The following is a 16,292-nucleotide window of genomic DNA, read 5'->3' on the forward strand; positions in this document are numbered from 1 at the left end:
AAAAAGAAAAAAACTAATAATAAAAACAAAAATAGTAAAAAAAGTTAAAAGTAAAATTAATTATAAAAATAGAATCTAATACAAAAACTATAAACAACAACAAACATTTTCATTTAATTTATAGAATTAAAATAACACTTCTAAATCTTTTTTAGCTTGTTACAAAGGCAACATACGTAAGTAGCCTACTAAAATAACAAAAACTAAAAAAATATAGAGATAAAAAAACTAATAAACTGAAAAATTACCAAAAAAAATCTAAATAATAATAAAAAATGTAAAAGTAAAATTAAAAATGTACAAACAGAATCCAATACAAAAACTATAAACAAAAACAAAGATTTTCATTTCTTAAAATAAGATAAACATTAGCTGAAATAAAATAAATTCAAATATTTATACCATTAAAATAAAATTCAGTTTTTTTTCCACCTAGTTGCAAAGGCAATATTTGTCATTTTTTAAAGTACTAAAATAACAAAAACGAAAAAAGAAAAAACTAATAATAAAAAACAAAAATAGTAAAAAAAAATTAAAAGTAAAACATTTCCATTTTCATTTAATTTATAGAATTAAAATAACACTTCTAAATCTTTTTTAGCTTGTTACAAAGGCAACATACGTAAGTACTAAAATAACAAAAACTAAAAAAAAATAGAGATAAAAAACTAATAAACTGAAAAATTACGGAAAAAAAATCAAAATAATAATACAAAATGTAAAAGTAAAATTAAAAATATACAAATAGAATCGAATACAAAAACTATAAACAAAAACAAAAATTTTCATTTCTTAAAATAAGATAAACATTAGCTGAAATAAAATAAATGCAAATATTTACATGTATATCATTAAAATAAAATTCAGATTTTTTTCCACCTAGTTGCAAAGGCAATATTTGTCATTTTTTAAAGTACTAAAATAACAAAAACTAAAAAAAGAAAAAAACTAATAATAAAAAACAAAAATAGTAACAAAAAATGTAAAGTAAAAATTAATCATAAAAATAGAATCTAATACAAAAACTATAAACAACAACAAACGTTTTCATTTTATTTATAGAATTAAAATAACACTTATAAATCTTTTTTAGCTTGTTACAAAGGCAACATACCTAAGTACTAAAATAACAAAAACTAAAAAATTAAGAGATAAAACATTAATAAACTGAAAAATTACGAAAAAAAAAAATCAAAATAATAATAAAAAATGTAAAAGTAAAATTAAAAATATACAAATAGAATCTAATACAAAAACTTTAAACAAAAACAAAGATTTTCATTTCTTAAAATAAGATAAACATTAGCTGAAATAAAATAAATTCAAATATTTATACCATTAAAATAAAATTCAGTTTTTTTTCCACCTAGTTGCAAAGGCAATATTTGTCATTTTTTAAAGTACTAAAATAACAAAAAAATATATAGACATAAAAAGAAATAAACGAAAAGATTACGAAACATCAAAATAAAATAAAAAATAAAAAAGGTAGATTTAAAAATATAACATATATAACAAAAACTATTAAAAAAACATTTTCACTACCTAAAATAATATAAACATTGACTGAAATAAAATAAATTCACTTTTTATAGAATTCAAATAACACTTCTAAAAAATGTTTAGCTTGTTGCAAAAGTACTAAAATAACAAAAAACTAAACAAAATAGAAATAAAAAATTAATAAACAAAAAAGAAACATCTAATAAATAAATATTAAAAATATACAAATCAAATCTAATACAAAAGCCATTTAAAAAAAATTCCATTACTTAAAATAGGATGAACATTAACTGAAATAAAATGAAATAAATTTAAAAATTTAATATAATATAACATTTAAGGTTTTTTTCACCTAGTTGCAAAAAAAAACAAAACAAAAAAAACATAAAATAAAATAAATAAAACCATTGGCCTTTTTTATTTAGTTTTAAGTACTAAAAATAAACTGAAACATAAAAAACTATATAGACATATTTAAAAAAAAATGACATTACACAACAAAATTACTAAAATTACTAAAACTTTAACTAGAATTAAAATGAAAAAAGAAAATGTAAAAAAAAAACTACTAAATTAAAAAAATAAAAATATCTACAAAAGTGTATAAATGATGCTAAAAACTAGACACAATAAAAAATAAAATAAAAATTATTAAGAGACCAAAATTAATAAAACTTTAAAATTAAAACTAACAATATACAAATAAAATCTAAAAATGTATTTAAAAAAATAATAATCGTTTGAAAAAAAGAAAAAATTAACTGAAATTAAAATAAATAAATAAATAAATAAATAAATAAATAAAACCATTGGCCTTTTTTATTTAGTTTAAGTACTAAAAATAAACTAAAACATAAAAGACTATATAGACATATTTTTTAAAAATGACATTACACAACAAAATTACTAAAATTACTAAAACTTTAACTAGAATTAAAATGAAAAAAGAAAATGTAAAAAACTACTAAATTAAAAAAATAAAAATATCTACAATAGTGTATAAATGATGCTAAAAACTAGACACAATAAAAAATAAAATAAAAATTATTAAGAGACCAAAATTAATAAAACATTAAAATTAAAACTAACAATATACAAATAAAATCTAAAAATGTATTTAAAAAAATAATCGTTTGAAAAAAAGAAAAAATTAACTGAAATTAAAAAAAAATAAAAAATAAATAAAACCATTGGCCTTTTTTATTTAGTTAAAGTACTAAAAATAAAAACTGAAACATAAGAGACTATATAGACATATAGACATAAAAAAATGACATTACACAACAAAATGACTTACAACTTTAACTAGAATTAAAAATGTTAAATGTAAAAAACGAAAAATATATGCTAAAACAGCACTGATTTAATAAAATTACTAATACTTTAACTAGAATTAAAATGAAAAAAGAAAATGTAAAAAACTAAAAAAACTTTATTTTAAAAATAAAAATATCTGCAATAGTGTATAAATAATGCTAAAAACTATAGACACAATAAAAAATAAAATAAAAATTATTAAGAGACCAAAATTAATAAAACTTTAAAATTAAAAATAACAATATACACACAAAAACTAAAAATGTATTTAAAAATAATAATCGTTTGAAAAAAAGAAAAAATGAACTGAAATAAAGAATTAAAATGAAAAAAGAAAATGTAAAAAAAAACTACTAAATTTAAAAAAATAAAAATAATCTACAAAAGTGTATAAATTATGCTAAAAACTAGACACGATAAAAAATAAAATAAAAATTATTAAGAGAACAAAATTAATAAAACTTTAAAATTAAAACTAACAATATACAAATAAAATCTAAAAATCTATTTAAAAATAATAATCATTTGAAAAAAAGAAAAAATTAACTGAAATAAAAAAAAAAAACATAAAATAAAATAAATAAAACCATTGGCCTTTTTTATTTAGTTTAAGTACTAAAAATAAACTGAAACATAAGAGACTATATAGACATAAAAAAAATGACATTACACAACAAAATTACTTACAACTTTAACTAGAATTAAAAATTTTAAATGTAAAAAACAAAAATATATGCTAAAACAGCACTGATTTAATAACAGCAGCACTGGAGTTACACGATCAAAATCTGCCGATCATGGTTTTAATTTAAGATCACGCTAGAGAAGAAAATCTGCTACAATCTGTCTGTACAAAGAAGTTCAGATGCTCACAACATGACACTAATTTGCCTAATTGTTTAGTGACCTAAAAACAGCCCAGAATATTAAACATTTCTGTTTTTTCCTTAAAGATACATTTAACACAAATCTCATCTGATGCATCGGTACGGCCAGTAAACCAAGCAGCAGATGCATGTAAAATACGACATTTGAGAGTTTAGGAAGGTTAGGAAATGAGGTCAGTGAGTTCAAACGATGACAAGAGACCAAAGAGAGCATGTGTAATGTGCACACCGCTAAAAATAGACCATCAGAGAGATGGAAATCATATTCTCTGCCAGAGCCCTGATTTGTGACATTTAATCCGTGATATACTTTCTCAGATTATACGTCTCTGTTTATCTTTGGGGTTTTAACCTTAATAGCAAATGAAAAACAATCCTACTTCAATTTGGGCAAGTGAAAACAGCAGATTAGTGTTGCACCATATACAAGGCCATATAAAGAGGCCATACCCTGCTTTAAAAAAAAGAAATAGACACTTGAAATATATCAGTCGGTGTGGAATGAATGCAAACATTATACAAGTTTCACTTCTTGAATGGAATTAGTGAAATAAATCAACTTTTTGAAGATATTCTAATTATATGACCAGCACCTGTATTTTCACGTCAAGCAATGATCACTTTTATGCCAGGGGACATTTTTTATTAATTTAATGCAAAAATCAAACAGATACTCATCTTTTATCTCGCCAAAATGACATATTCTATACTAACGACTATTTTTATATTGATTATTCTATCGACTGATTTATCGATTAATCTAAACGACTAATTTCCCACACAAAAACATCAACAATTTTACTTAAGAGCATTTTATTTGAATAAAATCAATTAATTGCAAATGTTTTTGATCAGGGGCGTAGCCACGGGTGTGCCAGGGTGTGCCGGTGCCACCCACAGTGGCAGCTGGCACACCCAAAATTAGATGCAGAATATTTCAATAATCGTAATAAACATGGGCGGCGATAAAGAGGGGCTAGCAACTGCTTCAGCACCCCGAAGAAAGACCAAAGCACACACACATTAAAAAGTGAAATAAAACAAAAACATTTGATTCATTACGCATGCATAACTCGTGCATTGCAATACAACGCAGGCGCACTTACGAAATGTCACTGCATTTTATTTATAAAACGAAAAGGGCCACGTATGCCTGCCCCAGACTAAATATTGTTCTAGTCAACTACTCACACGTTTATATAAAATATATTAATATAATAACATAAGATTAATATAGTAACCTATACTCATCCTTTAATATAAAGCCCATTCTGCGTTCCATCGCGCGCATAAAGCTTGCATTGGCAAAAGTAATGATGAATGTGTTGGGGGGAAAGAAAACATTTTAATTATTTATTAATAAACTAGTTCTTTCTTCTCAGTCAGTGTCGGCTGAAAAAGATGAAAAGTTGAACTCTAAAAAGATGAAGTTACCGAATGCCGACGCTGCACTCGCCATCTCCACGAACGTGTCTTTAGGGGTGCGCGGGGCACAACCTACCACTTTTTGAAATTCTCAGTTTGTTTATATCCACGTGGAGTTCAGAGTATAATTTTTTATCCACATTAATTTCACATTCGTGTAGTACAAATATGTCGCTTTGTTTCATAATTACAGTGTAAACGTTTTTCATTATTTACCTCAAAAGGAAGTAAGATGTTACAAAATCTGAGCGGCATATGTTGTAACACGACCATGTTATCTGGAAGAATGAAAAAGTACACGACAAACTATAATATTTTGTCAATAAAATAATGGCGTTTTTAAAAGAATTTAAAATAATCGCATTTTGGAGTTTGACAGTGAACATATCGCAACCATGCACGACCCTGATCGCACAGCTGTACAGTATATTTCAAAACAATGTAGGCAAATAGAGGAAACATTTTTAGACATTCAGAAAAACACTCCATTCCCTCCATACACAGTTCTCATAGAACACGAGACGCATAAACGAGCCAAAATGCTTTATCTTGAAATAATAATTTCTGAACATTAAAAAGCAACTGTGTGTCAGTCTTTATTAACCTGTTTCTTGTGGTTTCTCATTAGAAACTAAAAGTAAATAGTGTAAACTCCATCGCTAATTTAATAAAATAGCATAGTTTAATATAGCTGGGCACATTAAAAACCACTGACCATCTGCGACTTTGATTAAAATCAGGTTAGTGTTTCAGCCAGAAACTTACTACGGTAAAATAAATATTCAGCGATGTCTTCAAAAGACTTTTACATTTTCGCACACTTTTTCTCTTTATAGTGTTGCTATGTCAACTAGTAAATACCATAAATTTGGTTATGCTATGTGTGGAAATATTTAAACCACGTGTGTTACAATTAACCCTGCGTTAGATTGTGCCCCGCTCACCCCTAATAGAGAAATGTTACCTTTCCATTCCGACAGAGATTTTTTTCTCGTTTAATATAGGCTACATTTCAAGCATTCTGTGGATTTCTTTGTGCTTTGTGAGGCAAGTAGCAGGTTCGTTGCTGTGACGCGCTCCATTTTACGGAGACTTTCTACGATGACAAATCTTGTTTCTTTCCTCTATTTCACAAAAGCACAACCTTTTGGTGTTATCGTGAGTGTACTGAAATCAGAAAAAGTTATTTCAAAATTCAAAGGATTGTGCAGGCGCCTCCATATCATGCAGTAAGCGCGATAGGGTAATACATTTAAACTAGATAAAAAGTTTGTTAGCAAACTTTAAGTTGGCTTGAGAAAGCCTAGCCAGTAAGTTTTAAGTAGTTTTAAAAGCTTTTAGTTTAAAGAAAGTTTAAAGGTTTTCAGTTTGAAATAGTTTTAGTTTGATTAATAAAGTTTGAAGATAGATAGGCTAGATAGATATAAATAGTTTGAAAATAGATAGATCTATAGATATAAATAGTTAGAAGATATAAATAGTTTGAATGTGAATAGATGCTAAGGTGTTGCTATGCAGTTGCTATGCGGTTTGCTAGCATTATTTAAGCAAGACTAGCAAGTCGTTAACATGATTTTTAGCATGACTAGCAAGTCGCTAGCATGATTTTAGCATGACTAGCAAGTCGCTAGCATGATTTTAGCATGACTAGCAAGTCGCTAGCATGATTTTAGCATGACTAGCAAGTCGCTAGCATGATTCTAGCATGACTAGCAAGTCGCTAGCATGATATTAGCATGACTAGCAAGTCGCTAGCATGGTTTTAGCAAGACTAGCAAGTCGCTAGCATTATTTAAGCAAGACTAGCAAGTCGCTAGCATGATTTTTAGCATGACTAGCAAGTCGCTAGCATGATTTTACCATGACTAGCAAGTCGCTAGCATGATTTTACCATGACTAGCAAGTCGCTAGCATGATTTTAGCATGACTAGCAAGTCGCTAGCATGACTTTAGCATGACTAGCAAGTCGCTAGCATGATTTTAGCACGACTAGCAAGTCGCTAGCATGATTTTGGCACGACTAGCAAGTCGCTAGCATGATTTTGGCACGACTAGCAAGTCGCTAGCATGATTCTGGCACGACTAGCAAGTCGCTAGTATGATTTTAGCATGACTAGTAAGATGGATGGATGGATGGATGGATGGATGGATGGATGGATGGATGGATGGATGGATGGATGGATGGATGGATGGATGGATGGATGGATGGATGGATGGATGGATGGATGGATGGATGGATGGATGGATGGATGGATGGATGGATGGATGGATGGATGGATGGATGGATGGATGGATGGATGGATGGATGGATGGATGGATGGATGGATAGATAGATAGATAAGGTTTGAAGATAGATAGATAGATAGATAGATAGATAGATAGATAGATAGATAGATAGATAGATAGATAGATAGATAGATAGATAGATAGATAGATAGATAGATAGATAGATAGATAGATAAGGTTTGAAGATAGATAGATAGATAGATAGATAGATAGATAGATAGATATAGATAGATAGATAGATAGATAGATAAGGTTTGAAGATAGATAGATAGATAGATAGATAGATAGATAGATAGATAGATAGATAGATAGATAGATAGATAGATAGATAGATAGATAGATAGATAGATAGGGTTTGAAGATAGATAGATAGATAGATAGATAGATAGATAGATAGATAGATAGATAGATAGATAGATAGATAGATAGATAAGGTTTGAAGATAGATAGATAGATAGATAGATAGATAGATAGATAGATAGATAGATAGATAGATAGATAGATAGATAGATAGATAGATAGATAGATAGATAGATAGATAGATAGATAGATAGATAAGGTTTGAAGATAGATAGATAGATAGATAGATAGATAGATAGATAGATAGATAGATAGATAGATAGATAGATAGATAGATAGATAGATAGATAGATAGATAGATAGATAGATAGATAGATAGGTTTGAAGATAGATAGATAGATAGATAGATAGATAGATAGATAGATAGATAGATAGATAGATAGATAGATAGATAGATAGATAGATAGATAGATAGATAGATAGATAGATAGATAGATAGCTTAAAGCTTAATTGAGTATCAATGGCTTCTAGCAGTTTACATTAAACATAGTTCAAACAGACATGGACTTTTGGTCAATGAAAGTCTATGGGACCTTTTTATGATTTTTAATATTAATTTTTAAGAAAACCATAACTCAAAACAGTCTGAAAAGATATAGCAATCTAAGTCTGAACAGTATGAAGATCTGACCCGAGTTTGGAGTATGTAGCTTGAACGGTCTAGGAGGAGTTAGTGTCTAAAAATTTTTCGGTAAAAAAAATAAGAAGAAGAAGAAGAAGAAGAAGAAGAAGAAGAAGAAGAAGAAGTTTAAATAGGATTTCAGTAAGTTGGCTTTCCCAAGCCAACTTAATAAGAACACAAAGTGCGTATTCATCTTAAAGAAGCAGCTGTGGGGATGCCCAAAACAGGACCGGTTATGTGGTACAATGGCGAATTCTCTTTCTTTCTTTCTGTAGCCTATACTTCGTACGTGAACAAGTAGGATAGGCCTACTTACAGATAGGCTAATAAATCCTCAAATCTTATATTACACTTAACCATATGTTTACAGAATAATTGCCTTTATTTTCGCTAAATACCATTGTCTAAGCATCAAGTAGCCTATGTGACCCTTTAAACTTAATTTGTGTTAACGCCTAAGTGAAAAACTTATTTTGGCCAGTATAAATGCAACATGCAATATATATATTTTTTTGTCGGCTATTAATAATATCATGCTGATTGTGCAAATTGTATACAAACTTACGAATTAAAAAACAGCGGAGCGTGTGTCGCGAATAAAGTGATAATTAAATGGAAAGTCAAGTGTCGCGATTGGCAACCGCATTGCATATTTTGGCGGCCGGTCGGTGACCGTCACGGCAGTCTTGAGGAGCGAGAAAGCTCGGAAAATGGCTAAAAAAAAGACAGAAAGTGAATGCCTTTTGCAAGTCGGAATCTAAAATGACGTTAGTATGGCGTGAAAAACATGAAATTCTGTCAGTGAGGGGGGAGTTGTAGGGACGCACGCTGGGCAAGACGAATAGGCTACAACCACTTATCTGGTCATTTTAATCTTTTTTTACAGTCTATGATTTTAATATGTAACTATCTGTATTGTTAGTGACACGAGTCAGATTTTTTTGCACATTCATCTTACAATAAATGTGGCACACCCAGTTTTTCTGATGCACACCCGAAAATATGTTTCTGGCTACGCTAGTGTTTTTGATTATTACATTTTAAATGGAACCATTAAAATGGAATCCAGAAAAGTAATGGAAAAGAATAAAAAAGTTTAAGTTGGCTTGAGAAAGCAGGACCAGAAAGTTTACAAAGTTTTAAAAGTTTTAAAGTTTTAATTAAGTTTTAAAAGCTTAAAGTTAGATAGATAGATTAACAGCAAGCAGATTCACAGAATTTGATCACAACTGAATTTGAGAAAAATAATAAAACGTATTTTATAGGGCCTTTAAATGTCATTTTTGTTAAATTTTTAAGAAATTGCTGTTGAATCGTGTACATTTCATGATTTCAATTAATTAGACATGCTTTTTGATTAATATTTTTTAATGTAACCAATAAAATAGAGTCTAGAAAAAAAAAAACAGAATACAGAAAAATTAAAATGAATTTGGAAAAATAAAAAGCAATTTGGGAATGAAACAGAAAAATTATTTACCAGAATTTATTTACAATAAAATTGTAAATACCCAAGACAGTATTTCTGAAAAAAAAAATTATAATAAAAAAAAATAATTCTTTATAAAATCTAATTCCTCTTTATAAATTAGTTAGACATGCTTTTGATTGTTAAACATTTATGAAACGATTAAAATGGAGTGCAGAAAATTAATAGAAAACAGATTCACAGGTTTTGATCAAAGCTGAATTTGAAATAAATAATAAAACTTATTTTATAAGGCCTTTAGATGTAATTTCTGTTCAACTTTTAAGAAATTTCTGTTAAATCATATACATTTAATGATTTCAATTAATTAGGCATGCGTTTTAATTAATTTTTTTAATGTAACTATTAAAATAGGGTCTTGGAAAAAAAAACAGAATACAGAAAAAATTTAATGAATTTGGAAAAAATAAAACAGAATTTGGGAATAAAACAGAAAAAATATTTACCAGAATTTATTTACAAGAAAATTGTAAATACCCAAGACAGTATTTCTGATTTATATATACAGTATATTCTTTATAAAATCTAACTCCTCTTTAGAAATTAATTAGGCATGCTTTTGATTGTTAAACATTTATGAAACGATTAAAATGGAGTGCAGAAAATGAATAGAAAACAGATTCACAGGTTTTGATCAAAGCTGAATTTGAAATAAATAATAAAACCTATTTTATAAGGCCTTTAGAGGTAATTTCTGTTCAACTTTTAAGAAATTTCTGTTAAATCGTGTACATTTCATGATTTCAATTAATTAGACATGCTTTTTGATTAATATTTTTTAATGTAACTATTAAAATAGAGTCTAGAAAAAAAAAAAACAGAATACAGAAAAATTAAAATGAATTTGGAGAAAATAAAATGCAATTCTGGAATAAAAATTATTTACCCAAATTTAATTACAAGAAAATTGTAAATGCACGAGACAGCATTTCTGAAATATAAAATAAAATAAATAAATAAATAATTCTTAATAAATTAATTAGGCATGCTTTTGATTGTTAAACATTTATGAAACGATTAAAATGGAGTGCAGAAAATTAATAGAAAACAGATTCACAGGTTTTGATCAAAATAGAATTTGAGAAAAATAATAATTGTTAGAATAATAATAAAAAATCATAATACTTTTTTAGGGTTTTAATAATTTTAGTACTTCAAATACTTATGTTTAAATACTTAAAACACTTATTTCTGTCAGCATTTCTAATCTTCATTTATATTTATATATTTATATATAAAATACTTATATTTTATATCATTTCAGTTTTATGCTTAATGAAAATGGTTTTAGGTAACAATAACATCACCAATTAGAGCATAACAGTCATTTCCTAAAGCTAAAATCCCATTCAAAGTATTCATAAATGATTTTATTTGATGGATTATGGAATCGTATTTAAGTTAAAAACGTCTTGATGGATTTGCTTCAGCTTTTGTCTTCTCAAGATGTTAACTGATGGATTGAAGTGATGTGGATTAGTTGTGGATTATTGTGATGTTTTTATCAGCTTTTTGGACTCTCATTCTGACGGCACCCATTCACATCCATTGGTGAGCAAGTGATGGAATGACTGAATAAATTATGAAATAAATGATGGAATAAATGAAAATAAATAAATAAACAAAAAACTAAAATATAAAAATGAAATTGATAATTAAAAAAAGTATCAATCCATAATAACTCTTATAAATAAAAAAATGATCTTTATATTTTCAGTTCTATTTTTTTCCCCCCAATTTTGGTCATTTTCTAATAGAAAAAAAATAAAATATTAATATTAATAAAATAAAATAAAGTTTTTAAAAAAAGTTTATTAGAAATGCTGCCTCTAATTTCTAAAAAAAAAAAAAAAAAAAGTTCAAATTCTGCCCTTCCAACTAACTGAAGTTTAGGTAAAAAAAAAAAAAAAAAAAAAAAAAAATGGAAATAAAAATAAATGTTTAATTATTATTATTTTTATAATTTTTTTATTTATAATAAAAATGAAATGAAAAACTCAATTATAAAAATGAAAATGGAAAATATAAAAATAAAAATTAATTAAAAATAATAATAATCCACAATACTCTTCCTTCATCAAAAAAATCTGACGAAGAAACACACTCATCTACATCTTGTATGACCTGAGGGTTTCATTTTGGGGTCAACTATTAACTACCAAGTCAAGGTTTCGTCAAAACATGATGATTAAACCTGTTTAGCAACATTTGCAAATGTATGAAACACAAAAAACAATTGTGATGTTTTTATCAGCTGTTTGGACTCTCATTCCGACGGCACCCATTCACATCCATTGGTGAGAAAGTGATGCAATGCTGCATTTCTCCAAATCTGATGAGGAAACAAACTCATCTACATCTTGGATGACCTGAGGGTTTAATTTTGGGGTCAACTATTAACTACCAAGTCAAGGTTTCACAAAACATGATGATTAAACCTGTTTTGCAACATTTGCAAATGTATGAAACATGAAAAACAATCCTCACTATTGATAATAATACACTTGTAGAAGAAACTCTAGCATCATTTACCCTCAGGAGACGTTGTTGACAATCACACAATTGTAAAACTAACACTAGTGTTCTCTTTTTTTCCTATATAGTACGTCATCTTCAGAGTATTGGGCAAAGAAAAGGCATTATAATAGGAAGTAGACGATATCAAGTACTGTAGAAAAATCCCATATGACTTTGAATAGAGCGGCGAACATCTCTTACAGCCCCTTTACGCTTTTTAGGCCACAGAGTTTTCAGTTGCGTTTCAAAGTGCCTCAGCCTGCACAAAAATAGAGGCTTTTATCTGAACCACTAAATCATTTATGCAATACATGTTCAGGTGTGAAGAGCCATGGAAAGGTGGGGAAATGTTGAGCAGGAGCTCCTATTGTTAGCAGGCAAAACGGGATCCATTAAGTACATGAAACACTGAAATCTAAGAGATGAACACATTTACAGTACAACGAAACATGCTTAGTTTTATAACTGGTATCTGATCAGATTTTATTTCTAAATTGAACAGAGTTTAACCTTAGGATCTCTTTTGAAACTTTTGATTTTTAGAAGAAGAATCTAGAAGACTTTAGTTAAAGAAATAGTTCACCCAAAAATGAAAATGTTTCTTCATCAGATTTGGAGAAATGCAGCATTTTATCACTTGCTCACCAATGGATGTAAATGGGTGCCGTCAGAATGAGAGTCCAAACAGCTGATAAAAACATCACAATAATCCACAAGTTATCCACACCACTCCAGTCCATCAGTTAACATCTTGAGAAGACAAAATATGGGTGTTTGTAAGAAACAAATCCATCATTAAGCCATTTTTAACTTTAAACCATTGCTTCCATTAAATATTAAAAATGCTGCCTTTCCAACCAACTTAAGTTTAGGTTAAAATAAATAAAACTAAAATGGAAATAAAGTATATTAAGGATGAACAGAAATATTAAGTTAATAAAAATAAAATGAAAAATACTAAAAATACTAAAATATAAAAATAAAAATTGATAATTCAAAAAAGTAATAATCCATAACTCTTCCTCCAATGAAAAAGTGGTCTTTATATTTTCAGTTCTAGTTTTTCCCTCAATTTTGATGTTTTTTTCATAGAAAGAAATATTAAATATTACTATAATAAAAAAATAAAATAAACTTGAATTAAAAAAAGGTTTTCAAAAAAAAAATTTTATTAGAAATGCTGCCTCTAATTTCTAAAAATTAAAATTAGAAATGCTGCCTTGTCAACCGACTAAAATAAATAAGTTAAGGTTAAAATAAAATAACTAAAACTAAAATGGAAATAACAGTAAATTTAAGATATTAAATTAACAAAAAATAAATAAAAAAAACAAATAAAAAAAATACTGAAATATAAAAATGAAAATTTAATTTTAAAAAAGTAACAATCCATAATAACTCTTCCTCCAGTGAAAAAAGTGGTCTTTATATTTCAATTTCTTGTTTTCCCCCCAATTTTGGTCATTTTCTTATAGAAAAAAAATACAATATAAAATTAATAACTACAACAAAAAAATAAATAAACTTGAATTAAAAAAAAATTTAAAAAGATTTTTTCAAAACAAAAATTGTATTAGAAATGCTGTCTCTAATTTCTAAAAAAATAAAAATAAAATTAGAATACAAAAAATATATATAAAAAATTTAAATTGAAAATATAAAAAATAAAGGTTAATTAAAAAAAAAAAAAAAATCCATAAAAACTCTTCCTCCAGCAAAAAAGTGGTCTCTTTATTTTCATTTCTTGTTTTTCCCCCAATTTTGGTCATTTTCTTATAGAAAAAAAAATACAATATAAAATTAATAACTACAATAAAAAAATAAACTTGAATAAAAAAAAAATGTTTTTCAAAACAAAAATTGTATTAGAAATGCTGTCTCTAATTTCTAAAAGATTTAAAATAAAATTAGAATACAAATATATATATATATATATATATATATATATATATATATATATATAAAAATTAAAGTTGAAAATATAAAAAAATAAAGGTTAATTAAAAAAAATAATAATCCATAAAAACTCTTCCTCCAGCAAAAAAGTGGTCTCTTTATTTTCATTTCTTGTTTTTCCCCCAATTTTGGTCATTTTCTTATAGAAAAAAAAAAAATACAATATAAAATTAATAACTACAATAAAAAAATAAACTTGAATAAAAAAAACAATTCTAAACAAAAATTGTATTAGAAATGCTGTCTCTAATTTCTAAAAAATTAAAAATAAAATTAGAATACAAATATATATATAAAAAAAAAAAATTGAAAATATAAAAAATAAAGGTTAATAAAAAAAATAATAATCCATAAAAACTCTTCCTCCAGCAAAAAAGTGGTCTCTTTATTTTCATTTCTTGTTTTTCCCCCAATTTTGGTCATTTTCTTATAGAAAAAGAATATTTATGAATAAAATAAATAAACTTTTTAAAAAGTAAAAAAAAAAAAATGAATTGTATTAGAAATGCTGCCTCTGATTTAAAAAATTCATTAGAAAATGGAAATAAAAAAGGTTTAATTTAAAGAATCTAAAAATAAAAATTGAAAATCTAAAAATAAAGGTTAATTCAGTCTGAATCAGAAGAGAAATCTGCACAGAACGGTTTACAAACTCTAAACAAATATGTGGCTGGATTTTGGTGTGAGAGACAACAAAAGATGGACTTTTTCACTGGAGGAAGCACTATTACAGATTATGGACTCATATTTTAGTTAAAAAAAACGTCTTGATGATGGTTTTGTTTAAGCTTTTGTCTTCTCAAGATGTTAACTGATGGACTGGAGTGGTGTGGATTATTGTGATGTTTTTATCAGCAGTTTGGACTCTCATTCTGACGGCACCCATTCACTCCAGAGCATCCATTGGTGTGCAGTTGATGAAATGCTACATTTCTCAAAATCTAGAGAGGAAACAAACTCATCTACTGTACATCTCGGATGGCCTAAGGTGAACTATTCCTTTAAAAGTCCATTTTCTTTCCTAAGCTCCAGCTAAAGTTCAGAAATGTTTCCACAGTCCTCGTTCGCACAGATTAAGCAGAATATGCATGTTAAAAATAACAAGTCCCAGCTGATATTTCTGCAGAACACACTCATTTTCAACGAGAAACTGCTGAGACTGAGAGCAGCCATCTGACAAAGCTCAGTGAAATATGATCGCTGGAAATTATTACAGTAGTGTCTGTGGACTTGGAGCTTCCACTCGCGCCAGTCGTTTCCAGCGTTTCTGATTTTTCTCAGGAAGGAACAGCGGTGCTTCCAGACAAAGGTGTAGAAACAAACACGCTTTCCAGCAAGAGGAAACCGCCTGACTTCCTTTTTTCATCCGTTTCGAATTACTTTCCACTTATTGTCTGCCGCTGAGAAGGTTACAGTAGGTTTGCAAAGAGAAAAGTGTGTTCTGACCTCTACAGAAAGCACAAGTGATTGACAGAGTTTTGTGGTTTGGTTTTCTAAAGGGCGTTTTCTAGATTCAGTCGTGTTTGAGTGTCAAAAGGAAAAAAAGGGCTTGTCTGAATGATTTATGTCCACTTTAGGCTGTCTGAAAAGTTCTAGCAGTAAATATAACCGCTTGTCTATTATTTATTACAATAAATAACAGTTACACCGGGTTTTGTATCTAGTCAGGTCCATTCTATGCAAAAATACAGCTACTGGAAGATATACATGTAATATATGCAAGTTCAGCTTTTTTTGGACAATTTTAAGTTGAAAATGAAGTTTTGGGATTTGATAAATAATAATAAAAAAATACATTAAAAATGACATAAAATGATTTTTGGTTCTATAGTTTTATTTTTATATTTTCACTGTGATTTTAGTTAAAGTTTGTGCAATTTTATTGTGCATTTTTGAGTTATTTTAGTATATCTATATTTTTTTGTATAT

At 27.3% G+C, this 16,292-nt stretch overlaps 1 protein-coding gene across 3 annotated transcripts in view; it reads right to left on the bottom strand.

The window, feature by feature from the left end:
* mid1 (midline 1) overlaps window positions 1-16,292 on the bottom strand; it is a 47,756-nt gene that overhangs the window by 28,236 nt on the left and 3,228 nt on the right. The window lies entirely within an intron of this gene.

Source organism: Garra rufa, chromosome 8 (genome assembly GCF_049309525.1).
Source record: "Garra rufa chromosome 8, GarRuf1.0, whole genome shotgun sequence".
NCBI classification, from domain to species: Eukaryota; Metazoa; Chordata; class Actinopteri; order Cypriniformes; family Cyprinidae; genus Garra; species Garra rufa.